This window comes from Mesoplodon mirus, assembly GCF_964341445.2.
Source record: "Mesoplodon mirus genome assembly, chromosome: 4".
Taxonomy (NCBI): Eukaryota; Metazoa; Chordata; class Mammalia; order Artiodactyla; family Ziphiidae; genus Mesoplodon; species Mesoplodon mirus.
In genome coordinates this window covers 169,876,603-169,900,297 of record NC_138979.1, presented here as the reverse complement: position 1 = coordinate 169,900,297, position 23,695 = coordinate 169,876,603, and positions in this window count along the sequence as shown.

Sequence of the window (23,695 nt, the reverse complement as noted above, 5' to 3'; positions counted from 1 at the left end):
CTACCTGTTAATACTATTTCCCCAAGTCGTCTTTGAGTACAGATACTAAATGCTGTGTTCAAGTACGTGTATGTGAGTATTCCCAAAATATTGATGGCACTGTGATTGCAAAATATTTATTTCTGAGACTGCCTGGCTTGAATAGGTGTGTGTCCCCTTGCCATTTCTTTAACTAGTTTAATTTTCAGAAGTCAGCTGCCGAAGGCATTTTAAAACTTCTAATGAAAATTGAAGTCTAGGTTTAACTGTCAAAATAAAGGCTATAGATCCCAAGAAACACAATAGTTTGATTTCAGTTCTACCTAAAACTGGTGATTTTTTGGAAATCCAGAAGATCAGCCTTTCTAATATTACATTTTCCATTTGTAATTAGCAGGCATGATGCATGGAAAACTTTTAACAACACACTTTCATCTTCGTCTTATACACAGAAGTATCAGCATGATTTATAAGAATGAATTATGGGACTGATTGCTACGATTAATGTTTTCTTTCTTATGTCCATGAAGTTCAGAACATTTTGATTTGATTAACTCTGCATGCCCAAGATTCAGATAAGTTTTTCTCTGCCTGAATCACATCTTAATAATTCTATTGTCATTATTCTATAAAAAGTCAGTTCTATGAACCCTGCTATAGTTAGTACCAGGAAAGTAACAGAATTAGGGTGGCATTCAGGCTTTGATCTGGATTAGATTACCTTTTTTAAAAAGAAAAGTCAGTCTATAGATGAGATAAAAACATAAATGAAGCAGAGAAAACACAGCATTTTGAAAAACAGAATAAGGAAATTATTCTACCTTTGAAAATGATCAGAGATATGGTCTTGGATAAATCATTTTATCTCCTGGAGCTTAATTGTCTTCTTTTAACAAAATAGGGGAAAATTGATATATCTTCCATGGTCTGAATTTGAAAATAATACTGTAATGCTCCTGTTCTCCCATATTTTATTTTCCCATGCTTTTAATTGTTATAATTTTTTCCTATTAATATTTAAATTACTGGGAATTTAGAACATACCTAGAATTTTGGTAAACGGGGTTTTAAAAGAAGCTGTATTACATTGATAAAGCTATGAGTTTGTCTCCTCTATGATACTGTTTCCATACAGTGATACAAAATATATGCGCAAAACTGAATCTGAGTCTCAGAATCAGAGAGTAAGCAAAGAGGAGTTCCTAAGAAAGTTGAGCTTTTAAACAATATTCTTGGAAACTATAAAATTTAGTGTTATTTAAGATATCTTTAATGATTCTTTATTTCTTGCTGTGTTGTGAGTCTCAGATGAATGTAAACTCTAAGAATATGACCCTATAAATGCAAGTTTTCTCCTGGGAAACCAAGACAAGTTAACTGTCATGCTAATTTTTTTCCTGCATATATCCATTTAAACATCTTTTAACTTTAGCTGCAAGATGCAGTTTTGGTATTAAAAAAAAATCTCAACTTATTTCAAAGAAGCATTTTAAGTCCTCATCTTCTGTTCTCTTGGCTGAAAGAATCTGGTTCAATATTTAAAATAGCACTGTTAAGATTGTGTAAAATTTATATGAGTTCTACTCTTTGAAACATTTCAGGATACTTTTCAGATTGTAGTGAGGAAGAAGAGAAGGACTAGAGAATAACTTCTCAGAACAATTAATTATTCTCTGGAGAACATCTATTGCATTGCCTTTAGATAAAACATTCGAATTAGGGAGACTTCAGAATAATTAACATTGATGAAGTATGGAGCACTTCAAATTAGATGACCCTAGAAACTGAAGTTCTTCTAGATATTAATGAAAATATTCCCTATATTTTAAATAAATGTCATTCTATAATTTCTTCTAATTGTCGTCCCCCTCACCACCCCACCAAGGCTAAAATTCTTTACATGCATGTAAATGTACTCAGAAGTTGAGAATGTTCTTTCTTATTTTGAAACTTTGAAACTTTTGAATAAAATCATCAAGCTATATCATTTAATCCTTCTAATCAAACATCTGCTCTTCTAAGCAAGAAATTACAAAAAATAGCAGCAACAAAGTGAAATTTTGTTAGAAATAGTATATAGAATCAGTATATAGACAGAGTCATTGACAGTCTCTTTCTGACTCAAATGCAGTTCACTGTTGTTAGGTCAATCAATCATTTACTTATTCATTTATTCATCATTGAGTATTCTAAGGTCAAGGATTTTTCTTAGGAAATATATAGGAATAAAATATGACCAAAAACATTCTCTGTTCTTGAGAAACTTACATTCTACTGGGGAAGAGAAGTGGGCCACAAACTAAATTACAAAATAATATGGTAAATGATGACTTATTTATAAAGATTCATGAGAATGAGAATATGAAGACATGATACTGCCTGAAAAGAAAACATTTGCTGATGGACTGGCAATTGAGAATGCCCAAGAAGTTTTCTGGAGAGAAACTTGCTACTGTTACCATTTTAGAGAGTAGGACTCTGAAACTATGTTTTTCTTAGCATGGGTTGGAGAAATTGTGCAAGAATATCTCCCAGTGAAAGTTTTTGAATTGTCTTTTTCTAGATAAACAAGAACTTCATAGAATTGGAGTACTTCCTTGCAATTATACAGTTTGAAAATAATCAAAGCAATAGAAAAGTGACAAGCTATGTGAGAAACCATAATAAAGGCATTAATTCTGCAAAGAAAAATTGAGCACTTGTGAAATTTGTGTTAAAACATTTAGTTCTTTAAACCTAGTCCTTGAAATACCACTTAAATTTGCTTTAAAATAAAAAGTAACAATCAAAAAATATAATAATGATTGCATAAATAGTTAAAGACACATTTCATAAATTATGATTGACTTAATTAAAAATATAAAATGCATACAATGAAAATTTGGAGTAGAAATAAAACATACAGTGCTTTTAGCCCCAAACTTAAAGATTATATGTAGAAAACTTAAACCCATAGTAGTGAAGATATCTGGCCAAATATAAGAATCAAGGACATAAGTGGAATGCCTTAAAATTGTGCTATTGGAGGAAGGAAACTAGTACTAATTAAGCTCAAACAGTATATGAAGCACAAAGTTTAGGAATTTCAATCATGTAAGCAAAGAAACACATTGGGAATAATTTTATCAATTACTTTAAATTATTGACACATACTTAAATAATACAGTTTATTTTGAAGTTTATTCCAACTTAAAATTATCACTCTTTCCAGCTCATATATATTAGTCTGAATTAAGGAATAAGTATGTGTTTACATACCTTTAGGGTTTTAAAGAAAATTAAAGATCTAAACATGTTAATATGTTATTTTTGTTATAATGCATGTAGATATACTTTCAGATATATTATGTATGGACAGTCTAAGTAGAAATTTATCTAGATTTATAAAGAAGTTTCCATGTATATAAGGAAATTATAGCTATCTATTTATCTTTATATATACAACAACACCCATTGGAAGTGTTTTATATGTTTTATAAGCATATGAAATATGTATATATATGGAAGCATACTTTATATAACATTTATATTTTATATACAATTTTCTTTCTTATATGCATATACATATATGTCTGTGCATATGTCCATATATATACATACATATATATATATATATAAACACATACATATATACACATTTCTCAATAATTGTGGCTTTATATTTCATTGGTAGCCTTAGTTATCAAAACATCAAATATTCACTGCTAGTATAATATTATAAAAAAATTCACAAATCATATTACACTAAAATTATGCTTTAAAAAGTATCCAATTATTAACTAAGACACACATGTAAGATTTGTTTGATTGGTGGCATGATATTTGTAGGACTGTGTGATAAATAGAACAACCACAAAATTAAGGCAGAAACGGGTTGATTTGTAGCTCTGTACAATTATGGATTAAAATAAAGGTATATGAAAAAATAAGCATATTACAGTCCTACTTATTTATATAGTAATATAATGAGATATACAGAAAGATGTCAGTAAAACAGTGTTTACTATAGCATAATTTATAAGACTAGAAAAATTAAAAACAACCTAAATATCTAAACTTAAAGCATTAGTAGAATCTATGACCCTGCATCTAAATATTTTATATATTCTCACTTCTAAGGTCACTGATCATCAAAGGACATATTAACAATGTAGTAATAAGTAAAATAATATATAATATATAAATATTATATTTAAAATAGATAGCATATGCATATGTTTATTTCCAATGCTTTTTCAAGAATTTATATATAATGTATAAATTGTGTTAAGGGTGATTTGTACTTTCTTAATTTTTTCTGTATTGTATAATGTTTAGTAATAAACACATATTACTTATCTAATTTTTTAAGAAGTAATTCATTGTTTTAAATTAGTTTTATTCATGTATCTTACTGAATATTTTCATGGAATTGCCTAATAAACAAAAAAATACTTTAAGGAAATAAGGTGGTGGTTAATATGTCATGTTGTAAATATACTTCTTAAACTTCTCTGAAAAATCTGGATTAAATTAATAGTTTGATGTAATATTTATGAGAATCTCTTAAGGACTTCTGAGCAATGTGTTCCAAAATTTTAAACAAACATAATTCCGAATGGATTTGCATTTTGTAAAGCTTCATAGATATTTAATCATGTATATTAACTTGGCATCAACTCTATGTAGTTTTATCTTACACATAACAGAGTCAAGAGCATTTTCAGCTAGACTTATTTACCTTAAGGGCTGATGGCGGCTTGTTGTTCACCAAACTATTTCTCTTTTTTTCCCTAGTTTCAGAGTTATGCTACTTTATTCACTATCTTTCCAGTTAATTGAGGTCATGTGAATGAGTTCTTACCAATTGAATATGACTGAATGTGATACACACGACTTTTAGACCTGGATTTTGAAAGCTTCCATGCAATTCTCCATTTTCTCCTTCCTGTAGGCTAGTTGCAGATAACCCCAATGTCTGGAGGTCAGCAGAACCCCAATATGGGAAAAACTAGGGTCTCTGAATTATCGTATTTTAGAATGCTCAATGGAGAATCACAATAAACTATTCTTTAAATGAGAATGAAATAACGTATTATGTCAAGTCATAGGAACTTTGAGATTGTTTGTTACAACAGTTAGTCTATCCTGATTAATACAGAAATTTGTACTTTCAACTGGGATACCATATAACAAAAAACAAAAATATGTGGTAGTGGTTTAGCTGGTAGATGGCAACCAACAAAGAAACAGAAAACTGCCTGTAAAGATGTTGTGTAGACAGTATGGTTACTGAGTCTATAGCTCTAGGGTAAGTCATTGGATAGAATCAGGCTGATGCTGTGTTTTGATTATTATTGGCTTTCCAGTTAAAGTATAATAAGAAAGAGATACTCCCAGGTGAGAATTACCTGACTTTTAACAAGAGAATGAAAAAAATGGGAAAGTCTAGAGATCAAGAGCCTTAAAGCTTAGCAAAGAACAATTCCTTCTGAGGGCCAAATAGTAAGATGCTAGACTAAAATAGATCATGAGCTTCAAAAACCAGGAAGATTTTGGGTTTTTTTTTAAAGTTAAATATCAAACACCTGATTATGAGCGTTAACTTCCCTTCCCACCTAACTTTAATTTTCCAAAGAGCCTCAAGATAGTCAGCATAAGCTTGATTAAAAAAATTAGGTTTAAGAATTATGTCTAGAGAAGAACTTTGGGTGAGGTTATTGGAATAAGAATTGCTTGGATCAGAGGCATCTTAAGTCTTTGAAGGAATTATATTTCAAAGAAAAACCCCATCAATCCAGACCCTCTGCTCTTCTAAAAATCATCTGATTGCTCAAGCAATAAAACAATCTTTAAGTTCCAAAACCAGAGGTAAGAAGTAGACTTGATAAACATTATATTTCTCAAGGAGGCTTTATCCCCCAATACCCATTTTAAATATGGCTATGGATGGTGTAACCATATATTTTATTACACAAACTGATGCTTTGAAAAATAGAAGGAGGTGCTAGCGTGAAAAATAGAGTCAAAAGACACATACTAGGATGCTCTGAGCAAACAATAGTTATGGAGAAAAATGGAAAGTGAAGAATATACCAGCGGGAAGATCCAGGGACTACTGAAGACCAGAGACAATGGATCATCTCTCAGAGAGCAGAATCTGGTCTAATCAATGAGTTTTCCACATCTCCTGGGTAGAGGACTTTCATAATGATTGTCCAGGGACTTCAGAAATGATTTCATTGTCTGCTGTTTTCTCCCAATCTTTCATTTTCTAAATAAGAAAATTCACTGAGTTATCCCCTCTCTTTTCTAATATTGTATATTGGGTGTTGGGGAGTGGTGGATAATGTCTCATTTATTTCATATATTATTATATCATGAGGAGCTAATAAAGACTATGTATTCCCTGTAGATCATGGACTTTGAACTGGATGCAACAACTAAGTGGCTCTTTAAGTTGGCACCCGGGGGAGAAGATGTGTTTATTTTATGGTGTGAGGATGAGTAAAATAGATATTTTGTTTCCTAAAGTGCAGACCATAGTAGAAAGAAGTTGTCTAATTTTTCAATATGCTTCACTTTTCCACTGGGTTCAAGGTAGCCTGCATGTCCTTTTCTCCCTTCTGTTATATATGGAGGCTTAATTGAGTCTTGGTTAATGGAGTAGGTATGGGAATGATGTTCATCACCTCCAGGGCTGGCCCCTAAATGCTCTTACACTGATTATCCACATTATCTTTTCCTCCTATGTCCAGCTAGATGCAGAGGTCTAGGAGAAAATAATAAGGCCTAAAGGTATAATGAAGTCACAGATGGAAGGAGCCACTGTCCTCAAATCACCATCAAAGACCTGTACTGATGTGTTACATAGTGAGAAATGAGCCTCTATTGTGTGAAGCCTCAGAAATTTGGGAGTTGTTTCTAAGAACATTTAGGTGAGCCAACCAAATACATTGGCTTAGTGACTGTAACAATCCACAGTGACACTCAGTTTCAAGTTAGTCACCTATAGGATGAAGACAAATAATAATTACCTATAAGTGACTTAATTCATATGAAAAATATGTCAAACTGTTAAAGTTGAAATTAAAAATATTACACAGAAAACAAGCAATAAAATGAGAGAGTGGGAGGAATATTCCCAATGAACCATAGTGGTAAATGCAAAAGTCATAGAAAATAGGGACTCATAATCTAGTATTTAAGGTTGGTCCAGATCTTGTCTGGAAAGTAGGCAAATGGATTGACACCTGAGTCTGATGATTGATTTCCTCGGCTCTGTAGTGAGTTATTCTTCTAACAAAATTGAGTGGTTTTATTTTTATTTCCATGATGTACTGGGTTGTTTGTGGTTCCCCACAATTTTCCTGCTGGATTAGGGAAGACTAAGGTTGAATAAAAGGGAAAGCCTTATGCTTGGCCAACTGAAAGCTCATTTGTGAGAATATGAGTTGAATTAAAGGGAAATGAGAGAGTGGAGAGGGGGAAATGGCTGCATCTCTCTAACTGTCTGACAGATGAACAGAGGTGACACAAATTAGCGTGGGAAATACAGGAAGAGGTGTAGATGTTTGTATAGCTCCCTTGACTATTGAATGGAGCCCTCTCCAATTTCTGGCTTCAATAACTGTAAGTTGATTGCATATCATAGTTCCTGATGTCTGATGGGAAAATAGTAGGCACCCAGTAAACTAGAGGAAAGAGAGAAAGGAAGAAAAAAAGTTTGTTACTCCCAGCTTATGGTTTGATGATAAGGTCCCAATCTTCTTTTTCACATTTACAAAAAGGACAGGACTAACATCTGTATCCTCAATTAGATTATAGCTACATTTTAATAGATAGGATTTTAGTCTTCAGAGTTTGTTTCTATCCCGCCTAACACATAGTATAGTCTCAATAAAAAAGTGTTCATTGACTATTCTTTTTAAAAAGGCAGCTTTATAGATCTGAAGGTCCTCAGTAGTCTATTCAAATTTCTTTTTAAAAAATCACCTTTAAGAGACTGTTATCAGAACTTAGCTCTAGGGAAAAATGTGAGAGGCAGTGAAGGCAATGATGGGAGGTAAGTGTGTGTGCACTGAAATGAGGATGCTGGTTACCAAGATGCCACATTGGAGGAAAGTTCCACCTTAACTCTGTCTAATCCTTACCATCTTCTCCATCTATCTTATTTGGTTGCACTTCCCTTCATCACAGATCACACGATTGTGTACCGCAGTTACTCTTAAGCTTTCCATCTTATTAAACCTTTTTTTCCCCCTATAGCTCACTCCCATAATTAGTGTATCTAGCTGTTTCTCCAAAATTCTATTATTGGCTCATTCTTTCATTGATTTGTTCATTAACATTTTCTGGATCCTCCGCTGCCTGCTTCACCTTATGTGACCAATTCTGGAACTTATCAGACTAAATTTATATATTTGGCCACCTTTTTCCCCCGCTGCCCATATTTTCAGAACCTGTGCAGTGGTTTACCCAGTCCCAGCCATTCCGACCTGATCTATGAATATACAAATACTAATATGACATGCTTTACCTGAAAGGAAAAGAATTCCTTGTTTGTGATTGCTGGTTTTGTTAAAGAAGTAGTTTAGAGACATGAGAGAGACCCTTCCCAAACATCTGAAGTGATTCATGATTAAATGGAGAGAAGATTTTGCTTCTTGACACAAGGAGTCCATCAGAAGTAGAAGAACTTTGTCCTCCCAGAATGATATAACAATCATTAAGTAAATACTCTTTCCACTATGGCATTGTGTAAATGCTTTGTGTGAATTTTAGTCATTCCTCACAATAACCCATGAGGAGACACTATTATTCCCATTTTACAGATGACAAACACTGAGGAGAGAAGTTAAGCAGCTAATAAGTGGTAGAAATGAGCTCAGACTCAGGTCTGTTGGACTCTAAAGCCTCATACTGTGCTCTTTCCTGACTATAAAACAACTAATATATTTATATTGCTTTATAGTTTTCCAGGTACTTTTCGACCTATTCATCAACTTAATCCACATAGAAATTCTGTCATGAAACCACTATTGTTCCCATCATGAAACCACTACAGTTACCCCATTTATAGGTAAGGGAATTGAAGGTATATTGTGTGATCTACCCATGGTATCATTGTCCTGGATCAGAGACTGGGACTTATTATTATGTCCTCATTTCTCTGCCTCTCAGTCCTAACTACACAGAGAATTTCTAATCAAATCATGTACATGTGGCACATGTATATCTTCCCAGCAGCCTTATTCAAATAAAAAATTCTTCATCACTACATAAGTAGTGAATGTAAACAACAAGCTAACAATATCTGAACTGAGAACAAACATCAGGGCAGCTATATATTCTGGCTAAATAAAAGCAACACAGGGAATTACCAGAGGTCCTTCCCAGAACTTCAAAGGAAATATGCTATCCTTATTAAGAGCTCTGATTGCAGATTTATCTGAAACTGAATGCCTGCTATGGGCATTTTCTATGCAACACTTGATGACATCATTGCCCACTAGTCAAACTAAGACATAAAAGAAAAAACATAGAAATTTCAGGTATCAAATTAGCCACTGTGGGGCATCTCTACATAGTCCCTTGGATGCAGTAAAGGAAACATATGGAATGTGACAAAGAAAATTAATTAAAATGTGCCATAAACACCTCCAAGTTCAAACAAATTGTGGCCCCTAACACATACCAATTCTATACCTGCAGGCAAGACTTCATGAAATCCAGACAAGCTAAAACATGCTTTTATACTTTAATGAGGAAAAGTGGTTGTCATTCTTCTTAGCTATTCAGAAATCTGTTCTGACCACCTTGTGCTTGAGAATCTAACAGGGACAATTTATTGAGTTCTTATAACCTTTTCTTCAGCAAAAGCAGGAGAGTGCTTGGTTCAATTCAATTAGGATGTTTTCAATAAGAGATTAAGTTATTAAAAAATAACATTTTACCAATTGTCCAAAGATAACTCACCTAAGCTTTAGGGTTATTTGTAAGAGAGGTTATTTATTTACAGATTTCAAAAGTCTGGGTTTTCTATTTTTTTCAATCTCCTTCTATTAATGCTATTTTAATCATTTTTCTTCATAATATTTGCATATCCATCTCTCAGAAATGGCTAGAGGATCCTTCTTTGATTTTCTTTTGAATACTCAAATGCACTTTCTGTGGGGTTTCTCCCATTAGGTAAAAATCTTCCACTTCTTCATCACTTCTCTCTATTTTTTTCTTTGTAATATGCTGTGACAAAGTGCATGGCAGAACTCCATGACTACCCTATGTTTTTTCATAATCTTTTATCTAACCTGCTTGGGGACCTGTCTGCCCTCCGATTCTAAACTTCCTATGTAGACTCAATCGACAGCCTTCCATCTAAGGTTTCTTCATTTCTGTTGGGGGAGAAAATATCACTGAGCTGTCACTTTCAAGACTGTTTCTGTATATGAGTGAAGTCAAATTTATATCGATCAAAGTGACATGTTTGCAGAGCTAAATAAATGGAAACATCCATATAATTTATGGCTTGTTATGTTTGGTGAAAACAGACATTTTAATTAAGTTTGAGGTTGAAGTTTTAAAAACTTCTGCCTGAATTTTGTCACTCACAACAAATACAGCCTTGGACGAAGGAAGAGATAAATAGCAGAATGGACCCTACACATATACATGGACTAAGGATGCAGGTATTGACACTGTTTATGGGGGATGGGGCCATGGGATAAAATAACAAGAAAGTCCCATCAATTCATAAAAGACATCTGTAGAAACCCTGACTGTGAAGAAAGTCTTTTTTTCCCTCCCCTGGGCCAAAACTCATAGACTTTTGAAGGCACAGGTATAATAGTAATGGGAAATGATGAGTAATTCCCATAAATATATAGCTTTACCAAAGCACCTGCCCATGGAGTAATTTGTCCCTGAGCCCTTTGGAATGACCTTATCTGATGTATTGTTACAGAGTAGAATCAGGAGCTGGGGTGGAAAAGTGGAAGGAATCCAGAACCCGTGGTTCTCAAGTGCCCTGTCACCCACTGGCTGTGCACAGCTCAACCTGGGTGGCAGGCATCAGAGGCTGAAGCAGCAGAGAGCTCTCGGGGACTATTTTGATAGCAACTTGTGTCTTCTGGGTGTAATACACTGAAAGCCTGGAGCTAAGACCTAATTTTAAATGTGACTTTTAAACTTCAGAAAAATCTCCTGAGATGTGAGCATTCTGCTCTTTTGAGAAGTGTGGACATAAAACTTCGTTATGGTTTATAGATTTGTTATAGATATGAATACAATAAACACAACCTTTTCTTGAAATCCTGGTTGTGTTAGTTCCCTAGGGCTGCCGTAATGAACTTCCAGAGACTTGAACATTGGTGGCTTGAAATTTATTTTCTCATGGTTCTGAAAGCTAGACGTCTGAGATTAAGAAGTTGGTAGGGTTGGTTTCTTCTGAGGCCTCTGTCTTGGGGTTGTAGATGGCCACCATCTCCCCATTTCCACATAGTCTATACAAGTGCACTACTAGTGTTTCTCTGTGTCCACATTTCCTCTTCTTATAAGGGCACAAGTCAGACTAGATTAAAGCCCATTGTAATAGCCTCATTTTAATTTAAACACGGCTTTCAAGGCCCTATTTTCAATTACAGTCATATTCAGCACTACTAGGGGTTAGGACATCAACACATGAATTTTAGGGGTTCAGAATTCAGCCCAGAACACATGGTACACTAGAAATTAAAGTACACAAAGAGATGAATAATGGAAAAATAAAATAAAAGCCATTTTCCACATAAAGTTTCACGCCTTGAAAATGGTTAACAAAAGGAAAGTTTTGAATATATTCAAAACATAGTAGGTGAGTTCTTTGAATAAAAGGGTATGCAAATGCAGAGATGCATTATGTTAGCTATCTGGAAAGTTTGGAAGCACTTCTACAACTTGACATCTGAGAAAATAATCATATCAATCCTCATTAGTGCTCATTGTCACCATTAATAATGTCTCATGCTTTCATACAATATTTTCCAGTTTCAAAGCATATTTTCACTCACTGTTAATTTTAGCCTTGAAATAGCCAAGAGAATGCTGGTGTTGATATACAGGACTTTCTGTTTGAGTTGAGAGAACCAGAGTGTCAGAGAGATTGAGTTGATGGAGCTCTCTCTTTAGAAAATATCTTTTTCTTCTTCTGTTCTTGTCAGCATTTTACTGTGATACTCTTTCCATTGGCAGCAAGGACTCTCACTCTATATGTTGATTTTTGTGAGATGGACATAATTTTTCCATAAGCCAGAAAAATATTGACACTTAGTATGTTTGAGGCTATACTACATGTAATACTCTACATTTCTGAATATAAAATTATAGTCCTAATATCTGAAAATTTCCATAACTAGTTTTTGTAGCATGATTTGGGAACTCCGATCTATTCTTGATACTAGTGTGGTACCAAGATTTCTAATTCCACCTGTTACTTGAGTCTAACTCATACAGTAGGAGACACACAGAGAAGTACACTGTACTGGTCCTACCTTCCAGGTAGAAAAAGGCATCTTTGACCTTTCTTTTTCAAGCACATGTGGCAGCTAGCATAGATGTAAGATATACATTTCTATTAAGTCATACAACATATATCCTGCAAAACTGACTAATTTCTTCTAAAGAAGAGCCTCTAAAAAAAAAAAGACTGATTTGTGCTCGTTTCTCCGTGGTGAGAGATACCCTACTTCTCTAACATAGAGGTCCTTCAGTTTAATTCTGATCTGTATAGCAGGTATTGATGTGATATTTGAGCATCAATGTACATGAGAACATGTTATCTGGCAGTATTCCTATTTGAGAATTCCCCAGCATAAAGAAGAAGGAGCACCCATAATATCTATAATGAGATTTCTTTTCTTTCTTTCTTTTTTTACATTTTCAGTAACATATCTCAATCTTTTCCATCTGTTACTCTTCCTAGTAACTTTTCACTAGGATTTACATAAGAAATAAAGTGTATCTCAAAATCAAAGGAGACTGAGACCCTCAAAGTACTGATTACAAACTTGAGAGTTTTGGGGAAGCACTCAAAGATATGGTTAAAAAAAATTCTCTGGATTAGTGATGAATTATGGTCATGATGAAAGCCAATATCCCAAGAAGCACTGGAAATAACTGGGTCAAAAAGATTGTCTTACAAAACACTTTTTTGGGGAGGGGCAGTGGATCTGAGAGGTTCATGTGAATCTGGGATAATATAAACATTCTTAGAATTTTCTGCAAGATCATTGTTTAAAATTGTATTCTTTTTTGCTAATACTAGTTTTGTCCCATTAGTGATCATCACCAAAGTGATAATTGTCTCTTTAGTGAATGATAATTGCCAACTAGATTAGCAAAATATCAGTGTTCTATGAGTCATAATTTATAGAAAATTTGTTTATTTTCAAACTGACAAACTAATATATGTTTACTTAAAATACTCATTATATGGCCATCCAGAAAGTAAATATAGAAATTGGTCTTCATTTCTCTTCAATCTTTCTCTCAAGGAGCAACTATTAAAAATGTGAAAAATGTACATGTTAATATATGTAACCTGCATAATATCTTATTATCTGTCACCCTGTCTTGACATGACAAGGTTGTGGTATTAACTTACTAAGCAATACAAAATTAAAAGTAATTTAGCATCTTTGCTTTAGTGTTACATGAAAACAGCAAGTATCATTTATTAAGTAAATCAAAATGTCTTAAAATTTCTCTGTTTGTTTTCTCCAGGCTCATTCTCCATATGGCTGATTTGATGTCTCACCCATGTTTACACTAATGACTGTTTCACTCCAGACCAAGCTGGAGTGCTTGAATCTCTGTTTCCCTCTTTAACTCAGCTGTTTGTAAGTGGAGTAGCAGTTTCTCAGTTTCCTTTCAATTTTTCTGTTGTTTTGTTACTATAATTCTGTACAAGAAAGGGGTCAGTAAGCTGACCAAGCATGGATGAATCTTTCTTCCTTGAGGGGTGGTATAAATACCCCAGATTGAATATATATATATTTTTTTTTTAGTTTGCCACCTTTTCTTCTGTGTACACGTATAGAGAGAGGTACATGATTTATCATGGATACCTTTAAGCTACAGTTCTAACTTTAGGCATTTACATTTTATTTACACCAAATAGCATCATGAGGAAATGAGGTTCTTGGATTTAGAAATAAGTAATAACTAATAATTCAATTTACTGAGGAACAATTATCTCCCTTATATGCTACAAGAATGTTTCTGAAAGAAACTAAAATCACCTTAAATTTTCAGTAACCCTTGGGTCAGAAACGAAAGCATTTACATAAAGAAACAAGATCTTTAAATGAGAAAAGCTTTGGGTATATCTCTCAGCTGATGAAACAAGGTTCTGATGAATAAACAGAAAATAGAAGTTGGAATTAAGCCAGACATGGGGTTTGTGGAGAACAAAAGTCAAAGCAGTTTTGCTAGCAATGGAAGGTTGGGAAACAAACCAATTTCTTTGTAGTGCAACTGCTGTGTTGTCTGGTTTGTTTAATTTTTGAAGTTGACACATCACACATTGTTGAGTTGACATGCTGAATGAACTTGAGTGTAGGGTAGAAACTACTAACAAGCCAAGCGCTCTGCCCTCACTTATGAGTCATCAGTGGTTAAAAAATAACTGTGGATCAGTTTGTCTGGAAGAATTTCCAAACTTGTCTGGATATTAAGGACATGTTGTGAATAGTGCCATGTCGTCTGAGAAACTTGAAATAATGTTATTTTAAAGCAATATGCCAAGAATTGAGATAATGCAGACATATATTCATATTTGGACAAAGTGACATCTTAATGAGACTAAAGCAGTATGTTTCAGACTATTGAAAGGTTTGAGGTCTCATCACGCATAGCAGTCATTAAGAACAGTTTAACTTCAACCTCAGAATGAGATCACATAAAGTCATGTAACACGTCTCTTAAAGAATCATGGAAGGAAATAGGGCTGTGTCCCTCAGTGCAATATTTCAGTTCACTGGAATATGATTTAGATAAGGTATAATTTAGTTAAATCTGGGCTGATGGGAGGAAGGAAGGAAGGAAGGAAGGAAGAGAGGGACAGAGGGAGTGAGGTAAAAAGGAAGGGAGAGAGGGAGGGGAAAGAAAGAAAAAAAAAGGGAAGAGATGGAAAGGAGAGAGAAATTTCCAAATAAACTTAAACGAAGCCTAATGAAATGGATTGCTTAGTGTTGTAGTCAGAAAAAATAAATGCCCTTCACCATAAGGTGAATGGGACCCAACCTAATGAAAATAAATTGGCTGAATTAACAAGAAATTTTTATTATATATTTGCAATACTTTTTTTTTTTTTTTTTTTTTTTTTTTGCAGTATGCGGGCCTCTCACTGTTGTGGCCTCTCCTGTTGTGGAGCACAGGCTCCGGACGTGCAGGCTCAGTGGCCATGGCTCACGGGCCCAGCTGCTCCACGGCATGTGGGATCTTCCCAGACCGGGGCACAAACCCACGTCCCCCGCATTGGCAGGTGGACTCTCAACCACTGAGCCACCAAGGAAGCCCTATTTGCAATAATTTAAGGAAGAAATTTACTCTTTTTTTCTCATTTGCAATTATCATTACTTTAGAGATCTTTCTGCTGCTGGATCATATGGTCCATTTTTGGTATTCAACTTTTATAAAAAAGAGGAATGTGAGTCTTAAAAGGGCTCTTCAAGATCATCAAGTTTAACTGTGAAGGACAAAGTAGCCACTTAATTGAATCCTGATGGGAACTACTTCAGGGAATGTCTAAACAGAGGTAGTCAAGAAACCAACTCCAGGGCTTCTCTGGTGACACAGTGGTTGGGAGTCCGCCTGCTGATGCAGGGGACAGGGGTTCGTGCCCCGGCCCGGGAAGATCCCACATGCCGCACAGCAGCTGGGCACGTGAGCCATGGCCGCTGAGCCTGTGCATCCGGAGCCTGTGCTCCGCAATGGGAGGGGCCACAACAGTGAGAGGCTCACATACCACAAAAAAAAAAAAAAAAAAAAAAAAGGAACCAACTCCAAAAGACTTACGGAGCTGTTTTTACAGAGAGACAGAGAAAGCAAAAGAAGGTCATTTACTAAGGAATAGGGTTGACTGTCCTAACTTGATTAACCAGTCTTGGAGCCTAGATTTTAAGGATGCAGTTAAAATCACTAACAATTGTTTTGTACACTAGTTTCATGTTTGGGAACTATTAACGCTGGTTTCATGTTTGGAAACCATCAATTAAGTATAGATTAGGAAAGATTACAATTAGAATTTACAGAACTATTAGCATCAAATGGATTATGGTTATCACTAACAATTTTTTTACACAATTTTCTCATGTGATATATAAGCTTATCTTAACTCTACCTCAAACTGAATTTATTAAGATAATTTCCTGTATGCTTTTCTGTAACATGTAATTTATCTAACCCTGTGGGTCACTGCTAATAAACAATATAGATTACCAGTAGTTTACTAAGCCATCAATGATGTTAATTTAAAATGCTAAAACCCTGGCCATAACTAATAAAGAACTCAATTGCAAATCACACTGTGTTTTACACCTCCTTCCTAGTGAATTTAGTTCTGGTGTCATATTTCCCAGTATTTTAAATATTTCTGTCCATGACGTCAGTGATAACCTTTGTCAACTCCTCCCCACCAGCACTCCACTTCCCAAAAGCCCCAGATGTTCAATTTGGAGGTGATGTGATTATGGGAAATTTGTCACCATCCCTGTCTTCTAAGGTGGAGTGAATGATGTCAGCTAAGCCAGCCAGTGCTCCCAACCTTCCAGCTACCACGCTAAAGTCAGGTGAGTCCAAGAGCTCTAAGCCAGACCAATCACGTTGAATCTCTTCTTTACTGGACAGGAATGAGGAAGCAGTACCTCTAGGAAACCCTGCACCTGTCAAAAATTTGGGCTAGGATCCAGCCTGAAGACAATGTGACACTGCAGAAGGCAAATGAGAGTGAAAGAACTGGGTTATTTGATGATATAATTGCTCTGATACTTTTACTTTCAATTGTCAAGGAATTGTATGAATCAGGTTATCTTATTTATGCTGACGGTTAATGTCCAGCCATGAAAGGCATAATACTATTATTTGTTGGTAGGTTACTTCTCAACTCACCATAGAGTTTCTGGCACACATCAAGAAGGTTTTTTAATAGAAAATGAGGGCTAGCGGCTATGGAAAAAATAAGTATAAGGACAATTTATCACTGTGGAAATCTACAGAGTAAGGAGGTTGGTTTGACTGAGGCTAAATGTTTGCATTGAGGGATATTAAGACACAGTGTGGGACAGATCTAAAACGTTCTTTATAAACATGTTGATTTCTTGTTTATTCATCTTGACGTTTTTCTTTTCTTTTGTCCCCTTTTCTTTTCTTCTTTTCTTTTTTAGATCGAAGACCATACTGTTGTATAAAGGTAACAAATTGTACATTGTACTAGTGTCTTCTTTGTCCTTTCAACTAAAGTATAAGGTTCAAGAGGACATAAATGTCTTTAGGCATTTGTATTGCTAGAAGTTAGCTCAGTAACTGACATTTAATAAATACCTAGTTTAACTGAATAATTTTAAAAGTTGTAATTTAGTGCTGTATTACATAAGATAATAAAGAAAATATATTTTATGAAATTTGTATCATGGTTATTTTTTAGTAATGTGATGGATGAGGATCACATTTCTTCCTTTCTATTTTAAGTGATGCTTTCCCATCATTATCTTGTTCCAATGCAGTTGCTCATTTGTATGGGGACTTCAGTGACTAATTCATGGTGGTTAATTTTGTGTCAACCTGACTAAGTCATGGGGTGCCCAGGTATTTGATTTAACATTATTCTGGGTGTGTCTTTGAGGGGGTTTCTGGATAAAATTAATATTTAGCATGACAGACTGAGTAAAGCAGTTTGCCCTTCCTAATGTGAATGGGTCTCATATATTCCAATGAAGACCTGAATAGAACAAAAAGTCTGAGTAAGAGGACATTCTCTGTCTCTCTCTGTCTGTCTGTCTGTCTCTCTCCCTGACTGTCTTCAAGCTGGGACATTGATCTTCTTCTGCCTTTGGATATGGATACAGACTGGGACTTACGTTACTGACTCTACAGATTCTCAAGCCTTTGGACCAGAGCCAGAACTATGACATCGGCTTTCTGGGTATCCAGCTTTCTGACTGCAGATTTGGGACTTCTCAGCCTGCATAACCAGATGGGCCAGTTCTTTAGAGTAAGTTTCTTTGTTATAAGCAGTACCTTCTGTTTCTGTTTTGCTGGAGAACCCAGACTAATACAGAAAATAGATAGATAGATAGATAGATAAAATTAATGGGAATATATAGAAAGGATGCAATAAAAGAAAATGCTAATATTGAAGAACTGAGGTGATGAAAGAATGAATTAATTCAACAAGGAATACATAGATACATATGAGGGCTATGAACACAGTTATTTGTTTTATTTTTTAAAATCTACCTTTTCTGCTAAATTTATCAGTATATATTTTATTAATTTATTCATATATTTACTCATTAATTTATTCAGCAATCACTTATCTTTGACTTTCCAATGCCCATCAAATTAAAGGCACTCAATTAATAAAAGACCCTCTGAAGTCATTAACTACAGTCAAAGAAAACACAAATGTAAATAATGAAAGACTCCATGCTAGGGTTAGACTTAGTGTACTCTGGGAGAAAAGTGGGGTGGCTAAATCAGACCAGTGAAACAGGCTAAACTACTTTTTAAATAAATTTGTTTATTTATTTATTTATTTTTGGCTGTGTTGGGTTTTCGTTGTCATGTGCTGGCTTCTCATTGCCATGGCTTCCCCTGTTGCGGAGCATGGGCTCCAGGTGCATGGGCTTCAGCAGCCATGGCGTGAGGCTCAGCAGCCATAGCTCATGAGTTCTAGAGCACAGACTCAGCAGCTGTGGTGCACAGGCTTAGTTGCTCCACAGCATATGGGATCCTCCCAGACCAAGACTCAAACCCGCATCCCCTGCATTGGCAGGTGGACTTTTAACCACTATGCCACCAGGGAAGCCAGAAACAGGCTAAACTTCTGAGAAGAGATGAGCACTGCAATAGTACTCATGAGTTTTCTGCAAATTTATACAGTATTTTCTTTGGTCTTCCCAACTGTCTGTGGGGGAAGACAGAGTACATGGCATCTCTTTGGAAATAGTAGTGGTTTTTCTTCTATTTCTAACTCTCAGGCTACTCTCAAGCCTGAGTTTGCTGCACTTCTTTTGTAATAACTAGGCAAATGTGAAGGGTGCACCACCATGATAAAAGGTGTTTTATCCCTGAAATTCAGAAGACACTAACCTCTTGCTTGCAATCTGTACCAATCTGTATAATAATGATCTTTACTCCCAGGCTATTGAATCCTACCTCTTTGGGGTGGAAATGTCTGCACTATTTACTGAGACTTTAAGCAGGGTTATGTTGGTCTAGCAGTTAAATAGTTATGTTAGGAATAAAAAAGTATTTAATAGTTTATTGGAAAGTCAATGGCATAATGTATAAGATGCCTCTTTAACAATATTCTAAAAGTGTCAAAATTCCATGCAGTTTTCTACATATAAAAATGGCATAATATCCTACAGGCATCAGCCATTTATTTCCACTTACTCTGCTCATTAGTAAAATATTTCAATACATAGTCTTCTATATATTAATCTGGCATGTCCTAATGAATAGTCAAGCTAAGCAAGCAACTAGGTAGGTTCTGAAAAAATATATCAAACACTAAGAACTTATTACAGTTTACCTGCAGTGCTTATATTTGTTGTGGTCACTTCCTATTGCAGCCAATTCACCGTGTTGACTGTTGTATTGTCCGTTGTCCAATGTAAATTATTTGTGTAAGATCCAGATGTCCCTGGTAGATGAATTCTCTTTGCCTTAAACTCTCAACCAAATTAGTAAAGATTGCCTAAAGGAAATTCACAGCCCCTTAAGAATAAGATCATTTATTTATTTTTTTAATAGTGGTTGATTTTCGGGACTTCCTTGATGGTGCAATGGTTAAGAATCCACCTGCCAGTGCAGGGGACATGGGTTTGATCCCTGGTCTGGGAAGATTTCACATGCTGAAGAGCAACTAAGCCCATGAGCCACAACTACTGAGGCCTGTGTGCCTAGAGCCTGTGCTCTGCAAGGAGAAGCCACCACAATGAGAAGCCCATGCACCGCAATGAAGAGTATCCCCGACTCGCTCCAAATAGAGAAAGCCCATGGGCAGAAATGAAGACCCAGTGCAGCCATAAATAAATAAATAAATAAATTTATTGAAAAAATCATCAAGAAGAAAACTACAATTATTTTTTAAAAATAGTAGTTGAATTTCAGTGGACGTAATTTTGGGGAATCCATGCTGCTATGATGGTGGACATATTCCATGCTGTTTCCCAAATATACTCTGGCACATAAAACTTCACAGCAGGGTGCTCTGACTTATAACATTTTTCCACAATTAGAAAAAGTCTCTTTTTAAAGAAATGAGCTTATAATTGTAAAGCAGTATGTATCTTTGACATTTTCCATATTTAAAATGTATATATTTTTCTTTTAGTAAATATATTTATCCTTATGTTTTGAGTTACTTAAAATAACTCTTTTTTAAATTTATTTTATTTTATTTTAATTTTTGGCTGCATTGGGTCTTCACTGCTGCTTGGGCTTTCTCTAGTTGTGGTGAGAAGGGGCTATTCTTCGTTGAGGTGTATGGGTGTCTCATTGCGGTGGCTTCTCTTGTTATGGAGCATGCACTCTAGGTGTGCAGGCATCAGTAGTTGTGGTGCATGGGCTCAGTAGTTGTGGCTCGTGGGCTCTAGAGTGCAAGCTCAGTAGTTGTGGCGCATGGGCTTAGTTGCTCCGTGACATGTGGGATCCTTCTGGACCAGGGCTTGAACCCGTGTCCCCTGCATTGGCAGGTTGATTCTTAACCATTACACCACCAGGGAAGGCCAAAAATAACTCTTAAATAATATAAATATGTATATTATAAATATACATAATATATTTATATAATATATGATAAATATATATAATATAATATGTGGTAAATATATATATTATATATGGTGTGTGTGCATGTGAGTGTGTGTATAGCTATATGTGTGTGTATGTGTTTATAGCTATATATGGTTCCAGGTGTACAATATATATTTATTTTATACATAGAGCTATATTATTACATCCTTATAAATCAATATAAGGGTATACACACATTGTGAGTCTTATATCATCAGGTCATCAGTGAAATTCCTTCGTGTAGCAGAAATGTGTGTGTGTATGTGTGTGTGTGACTATGTGTAATTATAGATATAATTTCTACAGAACCCACAAGAACTTGGAAAAGAAGTGAACCTATGCATGTATATGTGGTATGCATCTGACCTATTCTTTAAACAGTGTCATGGAACCTCTTTTAAAAGTTTTATCATAATAATAATAAAGAAATAGAATCATTACATCTACAAATTAGTAAATTGTTATCTATGCCTTCAGTGACCTACAATTTATCTCAACTCCATAATAAATTTTATTTAGAACAGTGAACAGCAGTCTGTGTTATTAAAAGAGCAACCTGCTCTGAGGTATCAAGGTATTCCTCTGCTTTTAAAAACACAGTCATTCAATAATAATAACTTTTCTTACAAGGCCAAATTATAACTAAATGTTTTATCTGGCTTCATGTTGTAAAGTTATCTGATTAATTCTTTTGAATTACTTAGTAAGCCAGACACCTTGGAGGGTAAGTATTTACTTCTCTCTCTTTACTGTTTGTTTTCAATTACAGTCAAAGGAATTTTAAGAAACAAAGATACATGGATAATTCTGCCTATGTTTACTGATTTCCTCTTAGGAATCAGAAATCCATAAATATTATCATTTTATTTGGGTTGGGAATAACAACCTCTTCATTTCCACTGCTCTGTTAGTATTTGAAATATAAAATTATTCGTATTATAATTTTAAAAAGAACTTTCAAAATTACTTTGTTATTTAATCCTATTAATCAGTCTTACCCTTTATTCTCATTAGCCAGTTCAAGAATTTCTTGAGAGTGGTGAAAATTTCCATCACATAACTCAACTCTTGATGTGATTTCTGTCTGTAAATTTCCAAGACTACCATGTTCCCATCTGTCCTTATTAAATATTTGTAAATCTTGCTTTCCATTATACTTCTAGCAATTTCAAGGTAAGGCTTCTAGACTGCTCCCATTTCCCTGAGAAATTTGTAGCAATAAGAAGAGAGATCCACAGGCTCACACCACCTCATCTCCTCCCTTCCCTGCTTCTAGGTTAATATGTGCCCATTACCCAGAATAAACTGCCCGTGCTCCTGGCTGAGGGCACCCCTTCATGGGAGCATTGGATCCCTCTTAATCTTGCCTACTCAAGAAAATCATTCCAGCAATTCTTTTTCTCTTTTTCTATCATCAGTATTCCATAAAATATCACATCTTTTCCATCAACATAGAAAAATATTGCTATTTCTTCAATATTAAAAAGAGTAAAGCATAATTAAACTAAATAAAGCAGATAGCAATAATAATAATAATAATACCAATACTTCTTGTGACCTCACTGATCTTCTAGGTTCCATGTGATTTCTTTCCTTCCTTTATCTCACATTGTCTATTTTCATTTTCTCTAATTTCTTCCCTTCCTATTCATTGAACCCAATTCAATTCATAAGTTTTTCCCTCACCTCTCTACTCCACTCCCCTTCACTTCACTTTTAGTTTATTTTTAATCCTTACATTGCCCTCCCAAAACTCATGTCCACCCATAACCCCAGAATATGATTTTATTTAGAAACAGAGTCTTTGAAGATATAATTAGTTAAGATGAGGTCATACTGGACTTGAGTGAACCCTAATATAATGACTGATATCCTTATAAAAAGAGAAAACAGGGACATTCAGAAGACTCACAGAGGGGAAGACCATGTGGCTATGGAGGCAGAGATTGGGGTTATGTTGTGATAAGCAGAAAAGTGCCAACGATAGTCAATAAGCACCAGAAGCTGAAAGAGGAAGGGAAGATCCCACTCGAAGGCCTTCAGAGGGAGCATGGTCCTGCAGACACCTTGATTTCAAACTCTAGATTCTAGAATGGTGAGAACATAACTTTCCGTTGTTTTAAATTATCCAGTTTGTGATAATTTGTTGAGGTAGTTTCAGTAAGTTGATACAGTGTTAGTTTATTGAACATTAAGTGAAATTTACTTGTTGTTCACTCTCCCCTACTGCAAACTTTTAAATTCAGTTGGCTACCATGACACCACACTCATCTGGGTTTTCTTCTGCTTTTCTGGATGCTCTTTATCAGTTTCCTGGTCTTTCTTCATCTCTCTGACCTAAGGGCTTAATCCTTGCATGTTTTCCCTTTTCTAAAAATAACATACTCCTTTGGTGATCTCATCTAGTTTCATGGCATTAAATACCATGTAAATGCTGATGATTCTTATATTTCCAGTCCATACCGTCCACCTAAATTCTCTATGCAGCTTCCTTCTTAATGTCCCCACCACTATACCTAATAAGTATCTCAAATATAACATGTCCAAAACCAATAACTCAATAAGTAACATTATGTTGTTTTCTGTACTAATTAATAAGGAACATTTTTAATGTCTCTCTAACTAATAAATCATAAAAATTAATAATCTGACTATAGCTTGAATTAAATGTCTTGGTATT